Here is a 13770-nt window from a genome sequence, read left to right as displayed (position 1 = left end):
CTGATGATAATATCACCTGGATAGATTTTGGTAGTATGCAAGTGCCAGAAGTATTTGAAGAGTGGAAAGAAGGGAAAGGATAATATTGGAAATGATTTTCTTCTGTATCTCAGCTCTGCCAACAAGGCAACCAGGGATGAGAAGGGCTGAATAAACACAAAATTTTGGTTGCTGCACACATAGGATCAAAGAAAAGGAAAGAATAATCAGAGGTAATGATGGTAATTTGTTTTTTTTAGTTCAGAGATAATTGACCCACGCTGAAGACATAATTATGATACATGAAGGAGATTAAAAGAAAAGACAAAGGGAAAGGCTTGGAGTGACGACAAACATGATTTAAGATCCTATAATTATGATGTTTTTATAACCACAAATTTTGATATTAGCCTTTCAACCCCAAAATGCAGGGCGCGCAGAAATGGAAGCAGATTCCATTTAAGTTATCAGATATATGCTTTCTTTCTTTTTTTCTTTGTTTCGTCCCCTTTTGGGTTTCCTCTAACAGCTGCCAATACTTGAATAGTATTTTCTAGTAATAAGGGTGTGGAAAAGTAGAGAGAAATGATGCTCTATTTAAATGAGAAGAGGGAGTCTGCAATGACTGTCTTTTCATCTGGCCCACGCTTGGCTATTGTGGGCTCAGTCTAAAATTCTAGCAGCTCTCAGCTGAGATTCCTTTCAGAAGTGTGTTTCCCAAAGTGTGACTCAGGAGGAACGTAAGATGACTATAGGTTGTGTGTGGATTACTAGATTATTGTATCAGTTATGGATTTGAATGAGCATTAAAAATGTTACTTATGCCTTAAATCTATGCTATCATGGTTTTTTTGTTTTGTTTTGTTTTTTTGGTCTCTCCTTTTTTTTTTTTTTGCTTAGGATGAGACCAAGTAAACACCATGAGTCATTTTAAAGAATAATGATACACACGCGTACATACACATAATTATCCCAGTGGTGCATGTCCCTGGTGCCAGTCATGAGAGAGGTTAGGAAGTTCCTGGCATTTGTGAAACACTTTTGTAGTCCCTTCCTTTCTTTCATCCCACAGAACTGTCCCATCACTGCTCCATGGCGGTGTAATGGGAGAGAGGGGAGGTGGCAGTTCTAAAACACCATCAGAACATGGAAATTTTGGTGTGGTAATCTACCATTCTGGTATTAATTCAATAAACTGTAACTTCCAGAAATCTGGACTTGAATTATTTAACAAGTCAGCTACTGGCTGCTGGAAGGTCAGCTATTCATCTGCAAAGAGAAAGCCACAGATACCACTGAGGCTGCATGTTATAGCAGGGATACCTATGTTTTCCTGTGTTCTCGTTCATTCTCTCTCTCTCTCTCTCTCTCTGTGTGTGTGTGTGTGTGTGTGTGTGTGTGTGTGTGTGTGTGGTGCTAGGTTGACTGCAGACAAAGATCGTGTCTCAATGAAGAATGAGATGGCTCCAGTTTTTCCCAAGTCATTTCTCATCTCACCTAGCCTCTTCTATTACACACATGAAAACACACACCTTTGCTTTGATCCAGGGCGCAATCTGTCATTTTTGGAAGGTGTAGTTCTTGGCTTGTTTAGGTGTTTAGGTTAGTGTTTACCACTCACTGTGCTTTGTATCGAAACTCCTAAAAATCTTTCTGTTCCCATGAAAACTAGAACTGCCATCTTGCTCAGAATGAAGTGAGGCAGTTTTTCTAAGTACGCAATGTGAGCTAAGAGGGTTGCAAAGTCTAGAACAAGAAGTGGCCTCCAGGTCGAAAAAAGAAAGAATAAAATATGTAAGAAAAATTGGTTATAAGTACATTCTTAGATGGACATATTTGCCGGGTGGACCTCAGAAATGCTATTTATTTTTACCCCCCCCCCCCAATTTAGTTATGCATTCTTCACATCCATTTCTTTCTATGGCAAAGGTTTCTGCTTTGGAAGTTCTGTGTACTGCACTCTCTCATAGCACCCCCCAGTGCAATAGTGCTCAGCTCACCAAGTTATCAACTACACTGAGCATGACCTCATGCAGGCAGATGCAACAGACCTGTGCCACACCAAAGACTGTTTTTTTTTCTAACGGTGTCATTCCTAGATCCTTGCATCACAGAGGCACAATTCCACTACCAGCGAAGTGGTGCTCTTTGAGATTGTAAGAAAACGTAGCCCTGTACATTATAGCTGATTTGAGTGTGTGGAGATTCAAGCTCGGAGTTGTAAGTTCTCCCTTCTTCCCTCCTTCCTTCCCTCTCTCCTTTCCTCCCAGTCTTTCTTATTATTTTTTTGTTAATCCTCACCTGAGGATATTTTCCCATTGATTTTTAGAGAGAGTGAAAGAGAGAGGGAAAGACAGAGAGATATATCGATGTGAGAGAAACACATCAATTGGTTGCCTCCTGCATGAGCCCCGACCAGGCTCCGGGCCGGGGAGGAGCCTGCAACCAAGGTACGTGCCCTTGACTGGAATGGAGCCCTTTGGTCCACAGGCTGGTGCTCTATCCACTGAGCCAAACCGGTTCGGGCCCTGTCTTTCTCTTTAAAAGAAATCACAGTGCTATGTGAACTCTCCCAATTTAATTTTTTGTAAGTAATTCAAATTAAGAACAACTGGTCGTAAGCTAAGAAAATGTCCGCAGGCCACATTTGTCCTCTGAGCAAAGATACTGCATTCCAGCTGAATATTTAAAGCACAAGAGAAACATTTTTCTAACGGCCCTGATACACTGAGAGATTATTTTTCCTACAGTAGAATAGCACTTCACATTATAATTAGAATGACTGTACGCCATGTTTGGCCTGAGGGCAGCCCTTAGTTAGTGGCTATCATCATGCTATCCAGTTTCATTTAGCATTTGTTCTAGATTTCTCATTCTCCGGGCCTCGTGTTATTACTGATGGCTGAATTAAAATCGTCAGTGTGCATCTGGTTGATTTCATGACTGCTCCCAGCTTCTGCCATGTCAAGTGTGAGATGGATGTGCAGCAGACAGAGTTCTCACTTTAATACATAGTTAAATATGAAAAATGGACTAGTGATGGTCTGGCTCGCTTTCCTGGCCCTTTCCAAATGAACACCCTAACTCCTTCCTTTGAATAATTGCATTAAGCATGCTTGTCGGTGAATGAAAGTACGCTCTTTTAGGAGAAGCTAGGGACAGCTAGCACCCACTTTCTGGAGGTGACGGGAGACCCTTCATCGCTGCTGTTGGTGCTGGCTGCTCAGTGAACTGCTGTGGTCCTGTCTTGAGATGCAAGATGCACAAGGCACAAGGCCACCAGTTGCAGACCGTGGGAAACTTGCACAATTATAGGTTTGATATGTGACATATGTATGGGAAACAGGAAGTTGTTAGAAGGCTGTTTTATAGTGATTTTTTTGTCATTTATTTTATGGTCACTCTATACACATTTACTAGTACTCATTTTAAATTCTTGGCCACAATGAACCAAAGCAAAAAAGTATATATTGAATAAAAATTAAGTATACATTTTTAATTTTTTAAATGTATTGGTGAATGTAAAACTTCCATATAATTTTGTTGACAACTGTTGTTCACTTAGCGGGTTGTCAGATTACATAAAAACCAGGAGTCAAAAAATGGGCTCAAGAAGTATCAGCATCTACTTCAAAAATTAATAGTTACTGTAAGACGATGACTCTGTCGACAATGATAGAAGTAGACAGCTACAGGAAGTGCACTCACAGGTCATCCTGTGACATCTGACTTTTTATTTAAGTTAAATGATGGTTCTAAATTCATCTCTTCTATTATTGATTCCAACTTCCCCTGGGAACATACTAAAAATAACCTAACAATCGTTAATGATAGTTTCATTAGCAGAAGCATTTTGCAAAGATTTATATGATAACTGTTTTTGTTCCTCAGAGTCAACAAATGCCTCAAATAGAAAATGAATTTAGGTAAATTCAATAATAGTTTATTGTTAAATCACAGTTAATGGCATCAAAATTAGTCTGAGTTACAACATGTCTGTCTTATGAATGCTGTAATAAATTTACTTAAGTATGTCAACACTTACTATAAAATATTTGTCTTGTGGAGAAAATATGAACACAGATTTTAGTGGAGCACAGTGTGATGGTAAAAGTCATGTTCTTATTGAATCAGGAGGCCATAGAGCAGAAATGTACTTGGGATTGGTTGTGGTGCACACATAATTTATAGTTGCATCTTAGCAAAATGTGCTCTTTTGCCAATCCAAATGGAAGCTGTAGCTATCAGAATAACAAATATTGTCACATAGATCCACTTAGAATAAGTAAACTACAACTTTTTTTAATAATGAAGATGGTATTAAAAATTTAAAAATCATTCAGGCCTGCCTGGGTGGCTCAGTGGATTGAATGTTGTCCTCTGTTCCATGCACCCAGAGGTCCCGGTTTGATTCTGGGTCAGGGTACATGTTCAGGTTGTGGGTTCGATCCCCAGTAGGGAGTGTGCAGGAGGCAGATGATCCACGTTTCTCTCATTGATGTTTCTATCTCTCTCTCCCTCTCCTTTCCTCTGTTGGAGAGTGTTTCATTTAGCCAGTGAACCTCCCCCTGCAGTTCCCAGGAATACGTTTTTCCTTCCTGTTTTACTACATGTGATTATTAGCCAGTGGCGGCTAAAAATAGTGGATGGATTTTTGACAAGCGTATGTTCCCAGGTAGACTTCATCTTCCTAAGAATCTAGGACTTGCCTTTCTGATTACCAATCAATGGCTATTAGAGCAACACAGATCCACTTGACTATGAGAATGAGCAAAATGCACTCTGACAGTAATTTTGCCGAGTCTCAGCAATCATCCAATTTCCATTCAAAGCCCATGGTGTCTTCTGTTCTGACCTTTTCAATAATCTCCCTTGTGAATCATCCACGTGTATATTTGAGAATTGATTTGCTGCCAAGATAGTCTTCCAAGAATGATAGTGCTTATGGCAGGCTCTCCGTATGTTGATCTCTAAGAGAAACTATTTTCTGGACCACGCATTTGGACAATAACTTATACACTGCATTTTCTGATGCATAATTGTTTCACTCGTTCAATATGGTATGGGCTGCAGATTGAGCACACTTAAGATTCAGAGCTATTTTCAGGGGATCATTAGTCATATGGAAACTTTTTGCTAATTAGAAAAATGCACCCTTTCTCTTGGAAGATATATTTCTGTGTCAGGTTGTATAACTTGATGAGCAGAGCATGGTTAATTTCAAAACCTCCACTCTTTCGGGTAGCTGGGCACCTTTGGGCAATGAATGTCCTCCACCACAGTGTATGGCAGACAGTTCTAGAGACAAAAGGCATTTCCTCTGCCCTCAAGGAGCTTCTTTACTATTGGAAATTTCCTGAGGAGATGAACTCTGGTTTGATCTTCTTTATTCCCACTTCTACGTATAGGAAGTTCTTAATAAATATTTAAAGGAATTAAGTGTCCAACTTGATAGAAATAACAGGATAGCATAATCTAGAAATTAGCATTTGTGTTTTCACTACCTTTTATACAAAACTTTTCACTTGGACTAAAAGGGGACTATAAAGAAAATTAAGAGAGAAAGAGATAGACAAATGAGTATACTTACTTGAATACAACTGCAAATGGGTTTGTATTACTAATATCAAAATACCATATAATTTCATTTGCAGAACTCAGGAACTTTTTGATTGCTTTCAGAGATGTAAATCCCCATACATATCATAATGAAATAGCATTCTTTGAAATATGGATGATGATAAAGAGTCTTTGGTTTCGGATGTCTATTATCCTCTTTTTAATTCTCTCTGTGGAGCGGCAGTTATTCTCATTAGCAGAGATGTCAGAGCCTCCATTTGAATTTTACTGATACCTTTTTAACACTCTTGTCACCCAGCTCTGGGCGGATCTTTGTCTATCAATTACGCAAAAAGATATTTCACTTGAAGTAAAACCAATATCTCAGAACAGAGACAAATCACTTCCAGTCCCTGACACTTCTCTCCTTTAGTGAGATGAAGAACAGGTCTTTCAGTAGCTTGATCGCTTGTTTATCATCCTCCTATTTACAATTGAAGCACACTGGTGTGCCAGAGTGTCGATGACTTCCTGGAGGACAGAGCTCCTGTTACACCTGGATTTTCTCTGGTGGGCTTGTGGCAGTCAAGAGGATGCTCCTTGAAGACCTTCAGTTATGGACATGTCATTGAACAAGAGAACCAGCTGCTGTGATCTGAAATCGACGGGCACATCTATACCGAGGTCATGCTTCCCATGGTTGCTTCTGGTCCATGACCGAGGTTGGCAGGAGTATTGAGACAGTCCCATTACTGGGAGAAGCGGGACTTCTCTGATGAACAACTTTGACTCAAGGAACCGCTGAAGACCTTGTCAAGTCTTCCTTAGAGAGCATGGTGGTCCAGAATGCTTCAACTGAACCTTTGTTTTCTCTGTCCATCTCTGTCAATTGACTTGCATCATTGTCTGATGTCCCTATCTTATCCCATTCACAAAAATTAGCTCCAAGTGGGTTAAAGACTTAAATGTAAGACTTGAAACTATGAGACCTCTAGAAGAAAACCTAGGGGATATGCTCCTTGACATCTTGGCAAAGACTTTGGATTTGACATGAAACAAAGGCAACAAAAGCAAAAATAAACAAGTAGGACTACATCAAACTAAAAAAGCTTCTGCACAGCAAAGGAAACAAAAAACAAAATGAAAAGACAATCTGCCATTTGTAAACCATCTGATAAGGGATTAATAGCCAAACTATATGAATAACTCATGCAACTCAATAGCAAAACAAAAACAAAACAAACAAAACACAAAGAATCCAATTAGAAGATGGTCAGAGAAACTGAATAGACACTTTTTCCAAAGAGGACATACAAGTGGCCAACAAGTACATGAAAATGTGCTTGACATGGCTAATCATCAGGGAAATGAAGATCAACACCACAGTGAGATATCACCTCACACCTGTTAGACTGGCTATCATCAATAAATCCATAAATAACAAGGATGTAAAGAAAAGGAAACCTTTGTGCACTGTTTGTAGGATTGTAAATTGGTGCAGCCACTATAGAAAACAATGTGGAGGTTCCTAAAAAATTGAAAAATGATCCAGAAATCTTACTTATGGTATATATATAAAAAAAAAAAATGAAATCACCATCTCCAAGAAATATCTGCACTCCCATGTTCATTGCAGCATTATTCACAATAGCCAAGATGTGGAAACAGTCTGTGTGCCTATGATAAGTACAATAAGCTAGACAGAGAATGACAAATACTGCATGGTGTCACTTATATGTGGAATCTAAAAAAAAGTCAAACTCACAGAAACAGAGTAGAAAAGTGTTTGTCAGGAACTGGAGGTGGGAGAAACAGGGAGAGATTGGTATAAGGGTACAAACTTTCAGCTCTAAGATGAAGAAGGTCTGAAGATCCATGCATAGCCTGGTGACTATGGTTGATATTACTATATTATGAAATTGAAATTTTCTAAGAGTTGAAATTAAATGTTCTCATATATAATGATGGATGTGTTAACTAGATGTGAGGAATCCTTTCATAGTGTATATGTATACCCAGTCACCATGATGTACACTTTAAATAACTTTCAATTTCACTTGTAAATTATACTTCAGTGAAGCTAAACAAAAATACTCCAAATGGAACCTATTTGAAATCCTGCACTGGTTCAGTACAGTCTTTTCATTTATTAAGCTTCTATCAAATAACACATAGATATACATTTAAAATCATTGGTTATTTTCTTCTTAGAGAGCCTGCCCAACTCAGATTCCTAACATACATGACACAGGGTACTTTGCAGTCAAAAGAACTCTTCTTCTTCTTTTTCTTTTCTTTCCCAAATTAGGTATTTCCTATCTTGGCCAACTGGGCTAGGTAATATTCAGGGCTTCTTTATGGCTATTCCACAAATCCTTTTTTGATTATGCCTTCTCCTCTTCAACCTCTCTCTCTTTCATCATCATTCACTCTCTTTCCCTCTTTTTCTTCTTCATCTTTCTCTTGGTCAGAGGCATAATCACATCTTGCATTTAGAAATGAAATCCTGCAGAGTGCACTATCATACTGAGAATAATGACTGCACCCCAAATGCAGTACAAGTGCCGTTTGGAGTAAGTTTGATGCTCTGCACATCTGCAATGAATAAATCAAAGGAAACTATTGTTGACTTTGTGCCATGAATTCTTGCAACAAATACCAATATTGATGGAAGCAGTTGCTTAATGTTTTCTGTCCAGCAATACCTTATTGCAATAATGAATGCCATCATTTGAATGAATGATGCCCATTATATGTCACAATCAAAAAACCAACCAAAACCATGCAAAAACCATGAGAAGCAAACAAAAACCATGAGAAGCATTGATTGGCTGCCTCCTGCAAGCCCCCCTATTGAGGATCAGGCCTGCAACTTGGGCCTATGGCCTGCCTGAACTGTGATCTGGTTCAAAGAGTGATGCTCAACCACCAAGCCATGCTGGCCAGACCAATATAGGGCATTATTTTTAATGATGATAAATAAGCGCTGGAGTTCTGGGGCATGTCCAAATGATGATGATGATGAAGAAGATAAATACAACAAAGACAATAAAAATGGCTTTATAGTTTAAAATGCTTTCATAAACATATTCTCATTTAATCCTTTAATACTTTAGTGAGGCAAATTGTTTTAGAGATCATTGAAAGTTGATAATTTGTTCATGGTTCCAAGCTCATAGGGGACAGTGTTAGTATATAAGCCCAGGTTTAATAATTTTATATTTTGATATTTCTCCAACGTTCATGGTTGAATTTGGATAAATGATATGGGAGAGAAATGAGCTGTCCCTTGGACATTAAGAGATAGTTCTAAGGGAAAAAAAAATTACAATCCCTTTGTCCAGATTAAAACATCAGGCTTTATAATTAGCCAAGGAAGACATGCACACAGAAACCCTCTTGTTCTCTGGGCTTTTTACATCATCCAACAAAGCATTTTATATACTTCCTGTTAATAAAACCAGCATGAAATTCCTAACCCACATTCAGGTGTGATTGATGATTACAGTATTATTATGAAAATTATAAGTTAATTTCATTAATTAGCTCATTAATATCTCAACTCAGTTTTACTAATTGCAAAATGAGCTTGGAAGTGTTGGTCAAAAATAAATTACAACAATAGGGTCATACTGTTAGGACCTAGTTAAAACAATTATACATTTAAATCATTATATATTCTAATTAAGCATCATCCTAGATACCTTTATAGAAAACACTGAGAGGAAGGAAACATTTTCTGTTTGGTTTTCAAGTCAATATTATTTAAACTATGTTGTTTTTAGAGAAGGAAGGGAGCGAGAGGGAGAAGGAGAGGGAGAACTTCTAGTTTTAAACTCATAATTAATCTTGCCTGCATGATATTGGTGCTTAAGGCTGAGTTTCTGAGGAAAAATAGAACTGAAATAATAGTGCCATTGGTTTTTACCTTAAACTAGTAAACCATTTCTGTGCAAATATTGCAGAGAATGGATGGCAGTTTTTCTTCTTCTCTATATTCAACCTTCACAGCCTAAAATAAATAGTAATATCTCATCATAATAAAATTAAAAAATAGCTACAAATCCACTAGCTATAAAGGGCATTTGCCAATAATGAACTTAGCAGCTAAAAACTGGTATATGACTCAAATGTAAGCTCAGACCCACGTGGTTCAGCCTTGGAATGGTATCTCAGTCTCTCAGCCAGAAATAATTAAAAATTAATTCAGTTCTAAACTTTTTGCTCTTGGAAAAGTCTAGCTCCTCCATTTTTAATCTGGATTTCTCCAATCCCCTCTGTCCTCTTAAAATACTTCAATCCTACAGCTAACCCTCTGTTTCCTGCATCATGTGTACTGAGCAATCCAATGAGCATATGAACAAATTAGTGCCAACATAACATGCCCTTGTCCCCATAATCCTCTCCAGCTTTACCTTTTCTTCAGTTCTTTCTTTCCCAAAGCTTTGTTGATATATAATCTCTATATAGAAAAGCCTAAGTGATCATTTGTTCATTCAACCGTTCGACTGGTAGCTATGATGCACAATGACCACCAGGCAGCAGACACTCCAACTGGTAGGTTAGGTTGCTGCTGGGGCCCTCTCAGCTCCGAATCTGGTTCACCTGCACCCCAGACCCAAAGAGAAGGGAGGAGGGAGCCCAATTCCTTGCAGAACCGGCCATGGGTTAGCTTGCTGTTGGGGCCCTATCAGCCCCGAATCTGGCTCACCCACACCAGATTCCCTTTCAATGTGCATAAATCCGTGCACCCGGACACTATCTGATAGATAACATTGTGTAAGTTTAAGTTCTAAATAAGCCCATACTAAACCCAACTACTATTTTTAGAAAAAAGTAGGATCAGAGAGAAATGCCTACAATCGAGGATAAATATTAGCTTATAGATATACATGGGAATATGTATTATTATCAACAGTAAGGGGCAAGGTATGGATATGTTGAGTATGGATATCTATATCTATGCTGTGTCTACATCCATCTGTCTTGAGATATATGTGATTACTATAAAGAGTAAGAGAGGGAAGGACTGAACAAAATAAAGAAACAGAGTATAGAAATGTGATAGCAGGAGGCAATTTATCTTTAGATGATGTAGTAGGATGAATAATGATACCACTTCTATCCCCAAATTCATGTCCTGTCCCTGAAACCTGTGACTTTGTTAACTTACATGACAAAAGGGATTTTGCAGAGATTTTCCTGGATTACCCAGGTTGGTCCAAGCTGTCACGAGGCTCCTTCAAAGAAGGAGGTGGTGCAGTTAGAGAAGAGATGTCAGGGTGGAAGTAAAGATCAGAGAGGTAAGAAGCTGCTGAGCTGCTGGCTTTGAAGATAGAAGTAGGGCCATGAACACAGGAATACAGGTGTTTGCTAGAAGCAGGGAAGGCAAAGAAACAAATTCCTCCCTAGAGCCTTTAAAAGGAATGAGCCCCTGTGGGCCCATTTGAGATTTCTGTCCTCTGAGAATTATAAATTTGGTGTTGCTTTAAGCCACTAAGTTTATGATAATTGATTACAGGAGTGATAGGAAACTACTACAGATGACACATTTACATACCTGGAAAGCCCAACACTTTTGATTTCAAAAATCTCTTAGAGATGAAAAATTTATTAAGATTTTTATCTATAAATAGGTGTGCAGAAATCAATAGATTTTCTATATACCAACAATAGCCAGCCAGTTAGAATGTATAATGAAAGGAGAGATCTGGTTTATTGCAGCCATAGGAAAAGATAAATTTTCTTGAAATAAACATAGCCTAGAAGTAGGCTACTCAGTGGTTCTCAGTATTGGCTGAGACTACTCAGACTGCACCCAGGCAAAGTAGCTCAGAATTTCTAGTGGAGAACCCTGATGTAGATTTGTTCTTAAAAGTCCCCCAGTGATTTCAATGTGCTGCCAGATTTGAGGACCAGTGGTAAACTCTATTTTGGGTTGGGGTGAGGGACTCGGGGAGTTACAGTCAATGAGGATGTAGTCCAGCCCACACTCAAAGGTTAATCATCTGGACTGAGATTCTGATCATAGCAATATAAGGAGATGAATTCTGTAGGGACTTTGCAGACAACACTGAAAAGTCTTGGCAACAAATTCCATGTGGAAAATGAAGAAGAAGGCCAATTCAGTGATTACTTAAAGGCTTCACAGTTGGCACAACTTGATGTCACTGATTCATTCAAACAAATATGTAGGGAATATCCAGACTGAAGGAAGATGTTGACTTGTGGGAATTGAGTGATGGCGAGGAAAAAGTGTGCATTCTTTAAGCTATTGACATGTGAGGTGTCAGGAATATTGGCATAAGTAGAGAGAAAAACGTGGGTATCACCAGCCCAGTGATAAAAGAGCAAGAGAGAGCAAAGCAGCATCACAGGAAAGTCTGGAAGAAAAGAAAGAGGAGACAGTGAGCAAAGGAGAAAAGTAAGTGGAAATAGTAGGAGGTTTGCTGCTATTGTGTAGAATTGCTATCCCCAAGAGTAAGTTTTGGAAAGAGGAGTTCTGCAGGTTCAAAAGCAAATATTAAAATAAATTTAAAAAAGGGGAAACGAGGTTCAAGAAAAGCCATGGGATTCACAACTAGTGAAGCTGTAAGGCAATCACCTATAAAACCAAATTAAGTGACATTATGTATAGACGAGAATGTGAAATCTATGCTTTTAAACAATTGAATCTAAATTAAGAGAAATGGTCCTACTTACTAATTGACCAATTAAATTAATAAATATGTTTTGAACATGCAGCACAATGCTTAGTGCTATGGAAAATACTAATTTTTTAAAAAAATGTGCTTTTATTGATTTTTAGAGAGAGGAAATGTGAGGGGGAGAGAGAAACATCAATGTGAGAAAGAAACATCAATCAGCTGCCTCCTGTATGCTGCCTGCTGGGGGTCAAACCCACAACTTGGGCATGTGCCCTGACTGGGAATTGATCCAGCAATGTTTTGGTGCACAGGACGACACCTAACCAACTCTGCCATACGGGCCAGGGGCTGGAAAAGGCTGAATTTTGAAAGCATCATTCACGTTGCCATAAAGTGTTTATAGTTTGAAGCATGATGTATATTTTGGTGATTTTGTAGGTCACTAGTAACTTTGAATAAATGTCAGTGTGAAGTTGCTGGCATGTGCCAAAGGCCCAAATGTAGTCAGAATCCTGTGTCATCTGTTGCGTCCTAAAACTGCCTCAAACATGCATTATTTATTTTCTTTGATATGACACATTTTTGGCCATACTCTAGGAGTGCACTTTAAATGTTTTTTGAAGATGTTTTCTATGGGCATGTCTAACAAATTTATACTCTTGGCAGATAAAATTAGGACTAGAAAGATTAGATATTTTGTCTAGGATCAAATAGCGTTGGGAAAGAGAAAACTCACACTCCCAGACCTTTTAACTGGCCTGAAAATGATTCTTCTGCCTGGCCTCAGAGGTTGAACATGGACCTATGAACCAGGTCCACGGTTCAATTCACAATCGGGGCACATGCCCGGGTTGTGGGCTCCATCCCCAGTGTGGGGCATGCAGGAGGCAGCTGATCAAAGATTCTCACTTATCATGGATGTTTCTGTCTCTCTCTCCCTTTCCCTTCCTCTCTGCAATCAATAACAATATATTTAAAAAATGGTTCTTCTATTTTTTATAATATGTAAAGAAATGCATAATCTTCAAAGGCTCCCAAATGTATGTGATTCAGATGCAATGAAAGTTAATTTTTTCCTCGTGAGACAAACAAAAGCAGGTATGTTTGCTCATAGGGGTCTGACATTCTCCCTGAAGTGACCTGCCCATTCTGCAGCTCCTGTGGCCATGCTCCCTTCTGAATTTAACTGATAGAAGGAGCAGTAGAGTGATAAGGAGGCACACCCATTTCCAAAAAGCCTTGTCTGGAAAGTGATATAAATCACTTCTTACCGCATCCCTTTAATGAGTATTACTCACATGGCTACACCGTGATGCAAGGCAGTCTGCATGAGAGAATGAATTTTATGACCAGAGAGCCGTCTCTCCTGTATATTACCTATGAGATTCTTAAATGACTCATTTTAATCCTCACTCAAGGATATGCTTATTGATTTTAGAGAGAGGAAGGGGGAGAGAGAAAAAAATTCATGTGAGAGAGAACCATCGGTTTGTTGCCTTTCGCACGCACCCCAACCTGGGAACAAACCCACAACCTAGGTATGGGCCCTGACCGGGAATCGAACCCAAGACCTTTTGGTGCATGG

The sequence above is a fragment of the Eptesicus fuscus genome, chromosome 20 (genome assembly GCF_027574615.1).
Source record: "Eptesicus fuscus isolate TK198812 chromosome 20, DD_ASM_mEF_20220401, whole genome shotgun sequence".
NCBI lineage: Eukaryota > Metazoa > Chordata > Mammalia > Chiroptera > Vespertilionidae > Eptesicus > Eptesicus fuscus.
Note: the sequence above shows the minus strand (reverse complement) of the source record.